This window comes from Papaver somniferum, chromosome 7 (assembly GCF_003573695.1).
Source record: "Papaver somniferum cultivar HN1 chromosome 7, ASM357369v1, whole genome shotgun sequence".
Lineage (NCBI taxonomy): Eukaryota > Viridiplantae > Streptophyta > Magnoliopsida > Ranunculales > Papaveraceae > Papaver > Papaver somniferum.
In genome coordinates this window covers 17,660,565-17,666,564 of record NC_039364.1, presented here as the reverse complement: position 1 = coordinate 17,666,564, position 6,000 = coordinate 17,660,565, and positions in this window count along the sequence as shown.

The window sequence follows — 6,000 nt, the reverse complement described above, 5'->3', positions numbered from 1 at the left end:
CTGTGCAGTCTTCTCTCCAAAGATGTTGCCTTCAATTTCGATGCTGCTTGTGTGAAGGCATGGGAGGAATTAAAAACCCTTCTCACCACCGCTCCTATAGTCCGACCACCCGATTGGAAGCTTCCGTTCGAACTTATGTGTGATGCCTCTGATTATGCTGTTGGTGCTGTTTTAGGACAGCGAGTTGATAGACTACCATATGTGATATACTATGCTAGCAAAACCCTTAATGATGCCCAACTCAATTATTCAACTACCGAGAAGGAATTGCTTGCCGTCGTTTTCGCATTAGACAAGTTTAGATCTTATCTGATAGGGTCTAAGATCATCATATACACAGACCATGCGGCTTTGAAGTATCTTCTTTCCAAGAAGGATGCTAAAGCTCGCCTTATTCGATGGATACTCTTATTACAGGAATTCGATCTCGAAATCCGTGATAAGAAAGGTTGTGAGAATGTGGTTGCTGATCATTTGTCTAGATTAACTTTAGAGTCTATTGATGAATCTGAGCTGATTAGAGAATCATTCCCAGATGAACAGCTGATGTCTATCTCAGACCTTCCTTGGTTTGCTGATATTGTTAACTACCTCGCTACAGGTAGGATGCCCTCACGTTGGTCGAGACAAGACCGCTCTAAATTCCTGGCTGAAGTCAAACATTTCCTTTGGGATGACCCATATTTGTTTAAGTACTGTCCAGACCAAATCATTAGGAGATGTGTCCCCAACACTGAACAGAAAGATGTGATATCTTTCTGTCATGACCAAGCATGTGGAGGCCATTTCAGTGCCAAGAAAACTGCTGCAAAGATCTTGCAGTGTGGATTCTATTGGCCATCATTGTTCAAGGATTGCCATGATTATTGTGTTGCTTGTGAACGCTGTCAAAAGCTAGGAAGCATTTCGAGGAGAAACATGATGCCATTGAACCCCATTTTGATTGTGGAGATTTTTGATGTTTGGGGGATAGACTTCATGGGTCCATTTCCCATGTCTGACAGCAAGTTGTACATCCTAGTCGCAGTTGATTACGTTTCTAAGTGGGTAGAAGCCATAGCAACCAGAACAAATGACCACAAGGTGGTACTTTCATTTCTAAAGGAGAACATATTTGCACGTTTTGGTACCCCTAGAGCTATCATCAGTGACGGCGGTTCACATTTTCGTAACAAGTACTTTGAGTCTTTAGTACGCAAGTATGGCATAACTCACAAGGTTGCTACTCCGTACCACCCTCAGACTAGTGGACAAGTGGAAGTGTCTAATAGGGAAATTAAGCACATTCTGGAGAAGACGGTCAACCCGTCCAGGAAAGATTGGTCATTGAGATTGAATGATGCTTTGTGGGCCTATAGAACAGCTTATAAGACACCAATTGGCATGTCCCCCTATCGTCTAGTGTATGGAAAGCCGTGCCATCTACCTGTGGAATTAGAACATCGTGCCTACTGGGCAATCAAAGAGCTGAACTTTCTCTGGACGAAGCTGGAATTCAAAGGAAACTTCAACTCAACGAGTTGGAAGAATTGAGAAATGAGGCTTATGACAGTGCCAAGCTGTACAAGCAAAAGATGAAGATATTTCATGACAAGCGTATTCTACGCAAATCCTTCACTCCTGGTCAGAAAGTCTTGCTGTATGACTCCCGATTACATCTTTTTCCAGGAAAACTGCGTTCCAGATGGAAGGGTCCGTACCTAGTACGCACAGTTTTTCCTCATGGAGCTGTAGAGCTGGAGGATGTCTCCAACAAGAACGTTTTCAAAGTCAACGGGCAGAGATTAAAGCCATTCCTTGAGCCATTTCCACCCGACATTGAAACAACCAACCTGGAGGACCCAGTCTATGTGGACTAAACTGGTCCACTCTTTCCCTAAATAACCAAAAAGTTTTCCAAATCTTTCCCTAAAAACCAAAATTTTCGTTTTCCCATCAAAACCAAATGTTTCCCAACAAAACCAAATTTTTTTCCAAAAAGTCCAATCCCATTAAAAACCAAATTTTCTTGTAGATAATGTGTTAGTTAAATTTCCTTTTGTATATTTTGTGCTCATCCATTGTGACTCCTAATATGATGGATTTTTGCCTTGAATAACGGAGTTTTAATCGAGCCCGCCGTACAATCGGGTATTCTCTCTCCTTTTACTCTACTCAGCATGTTCCTCTTCATATATTGTTTTATAATTCTTTCCATATTTTGAAACATTGAGGACAATGTTTAGTTTAGGTTTGGGGGTATAGAGTAGATACCATGATAATTTGCCATAATTGAAAACGAACTCCTTCTTTTTGAAAAAATTGAAAAATTCCAAAAAAAAAAAAAAAAAAAAATTGAAAATCAAAAAAAAATTAAAAAATGAAAAATCATAAAAATGGAGCTCATTTACCTTGAAATGTTGACTCTTGTGCAAATATGTAATTATTAGGAGTCTTAGTCTAGATATTTAGGCACCCTGATTCTAGCACAATTCACATAGTGATAAGAAATTTGCACGCGCACGATCTACCAATACATGTATGGCCTCGATCTTCAAGGTGTTTGATAGGAAGTTACGATTGCCAATCACTTTAGAATACTGAACGAAACTTGACTAGCTTGTTCTTTGGTTGGTTGGGATAGAAGGTGGAGGTTACATTAAGAAAGACAACCATCGAATTTAACTGGGTGCATCAAAAAGGGCTACCTCTTGCAAAGTGTCATGTAATTTTGTTTCCTTTTGTATGTATCAAAAGTGTTTCCTTTGCAAAAAAAAAAAAAAAAAAAAAAAAAAAAAAAAAAAAAAAAAAAAAAAAAAAAAAAAAAAATCAAGTATTTATCAATTCCATCATCTCTTGTTCCAAAAATAAAAAGGAATAGTCAATGTAAATAAGAGTCATGTAAATAGTCATTTTGTTGTTTCATTGTAATAAGCAAGGAGGGTGTATGCCATTGATGTACAACGCGAGTAATTGTGAAATACCTCCAACTCATTCACAATTCTCGTAAAGTCCGGACAGCTAGCTAGATTTCGACCTCAGTTCTTAGCCTGAGAAACTATCTCTTGGTGATTAGTAGTCAACTTCAGATCTTTCTTTACACATGTGTAGATACACTTTACACTCTTATCACATGTCTTTTTTTGTTATCAGTGCTAGGATTGTGCCTTCGATAGCTAGATTGACATCTCCATTTTGCTGTGAGCTTAAACTGTTTTGCACATGTCACATTTGATGGAATCTGAGCTTATATTTTGACCTAGAACTTTGTAGGTACGTTCTAAGCAAACCTTCACGAGACTTCAACTCGTCCACTAGGGACACTTAGTGGTTTAAAAGGCTTAGTGCATACGCTAAATGCATTCGAGAGACCAGCGACAGTGGTATAGTTAGGATTTCCTTAGTTTTGTTTTACTTGAGGACAAGTAAAATTCAGGTTTGGGGGTATTTGATGAGTGCCAAATATGTATATATTTATCCCTTTTTGTTGGCATTTAACTCATCTTTTGTGCATTAATTCTACATTTTATCCCATATTCTGTATTTTCATTGTTTTCAAGAATAAATTTTTCTTACTTAATTTTGCATTTTTAGGTAATAAATAAAGTTGGATGATTGCGGAGCAAAAAGAGCAGAAAAGTGGTGAAAAGCCGGGAGAAATTACGCAAGGAAGCCGCAAAGAATGGAGCGCACGTCCAAAAAGCTGGAAATGGGCTCAAGAAGAAGAAAGTTGTTCTTAAAGAAGAAGTGGGCTCAAGGTTTTCCAAGCCCAAACCATTTCCCAAACCCATTTCTATATCCATACCCGCCTCCATTCTCAGCCGTAGAGATCAGTTCTCAGCATCCGACGGTCGCTCCCTTGCTGTGCATCGAAGTTTGATATCTCCGCCTTACACTACAGTACCTAACTCCATCAAGTACCGTTCGTTTCGTTGTATCTCTTCATCCGACGGTCGCTCATCGCCTGCCTCCGCATCGCCGTCAGATCCACCTACCATCTTCCCATCCATCGGTCCCGCTTCGCGAAATATCAAAATCCTCTACACCTGCTCAACACCCTAGTACCCGAACCCTACACCCATTAGCCAAACACCCCCCTTCTTCCCAAAACAGTCGAGCCCCTCTCCACCATCTTTCCCCCCTCTCTGCAACAGTACCACCATGTCCGTCTCCATCACCACTACCTTCCCCCAAATCACTCCACTATCTTCTCCCAAAATCTACTCTACCTAAGCCCATCATCACCATCACGTACTATCTCTTTAACATCACTAATTTCTCCAATTTCTCATCTCTCTGCTCACTGAAACCCTAGGTGAGAAATTGGGGATATAAGTGATGTTAAAGCAACAATTGGAGCATGAGAGGAACGATAAGAAGCAGAAGAAGAGTGGGTCGACGAGATGGAGCGAGTATCTCATCAACATTAGGTAAATCAATTTCACCTGATTTCACTATTTTGGGGAAAATTGGGGGAAAACCCTAAATGTGTAATTGGGTATAAATTGGTGTTGTGTGGAGTGTGTGAAAGACACGGTGTATCTCTCTGGACTAGCCAGTAGAGAATTAGAACAATTTTAATTTTGCAATTCCAATTTCTGATTTTTGCATAACTGTTGACAGTTGAAAGTTGCATATGTTTTTAGTTATCTCAAATGTTGCTAGTTGTATCTGAATTATCACATATGATGAATGTTATTGCTTTATCCATGTTTAGCATGAGCTAAATAGCATCAGGCCAAGGCTCAGCTGAAGCCTTGTGCACTGTCAAGTGACTAGAAGCTAGGATAGTTATTTCCTTGTATGTTTTGATTGAGAAAATGGGAGATACCAATGCACATAGTGCCTGTGATTGGCTGTGCTGTCAAAAGACAGCCAATGCTAGGGGCAGACTATTGAGCAATTTAGTATTCTTCTATTTCTAGATGTATGCATAGGATCAAACTCAACCTAGAAACATGTCATTTGGTTAGGACACAAGGTGGATCCTAAGCCTTGGCTTACCCACCAATTCCTTCTCAGTCACTTACATTTTCAGTTCTGTGTGCTTTCAATTCAGTTTATTTTCTTGCCTTTTTTTTCTTGCACTTTGAAGCCTTTTGTGCACTGAAGTCAGTGCACAATCCTCACCTTGCCCTTGGCTTCCAAGCCTTGGTTCTTGTCTGTTTTCCTTGCTGCTGTGGTTCTTGTCTGTATGCCATATTGCTTTGCCTTGTTTTACATCATTTGCTAGCTTAGGTTTCTCTTGTATGCTCCCACTCCCTGTGGACTGACCCCCTGCTTATCTTCTATATCATAACTTGGCCTTGTATACTTGCAAGCTTTTGTGTGTCTTTGCTTGTCACACCAATGTCGAACTGGTATGATAGAAGCCAATACAATGAGTATCGACTTGAATTTGAATATGGACATCATCAGTTTTATGACCATGGTGGGAATAGTAGTTGGGAACGCCAACCTTTTCAAGGTTATGGTTCATACCATAGTGAGCCCAATTACTATCCACACACAAATTGGTCTTACGAGCAAGAAAATCAGGAATATTATAATACTAGTGATGCGTTTTTGGAAAATTACTTAAAAACTAGTCCTGATTATGACATTTCTAAACCTGTTCAATCTCTAGAAGAAACCTATCAACAAGTTCGAAGGGAGTATGAACGTGCAGTTAGTTCAAGAGAAGAGAGTACACAACGGTCTAAGAATTTCAATGAGACTTGTGAACGTATAAGTGTTACGCTTAGTGAAATTCAAGCACGTTTAGAGGCAGAAAATGAACAGTTAGCTAATGCTGCTCGAATTAATCTAAATTTCCAAAATAGTGTTTCCAATTTTACCCTTGATATCAATAGTGAATATTTGCCTAATTTAGAGGACGAGGTTAGAATAAAAGACACTACTTATTTAGATAAGGTTCAATCATCTTCGTACTATGATAATGAGGATAGCAGTAATGAAGAATCTGAAATATGTAGGCATAGTGATCAGGAGTCTAGTAATCCAATTGAGCTGTATAGTGAT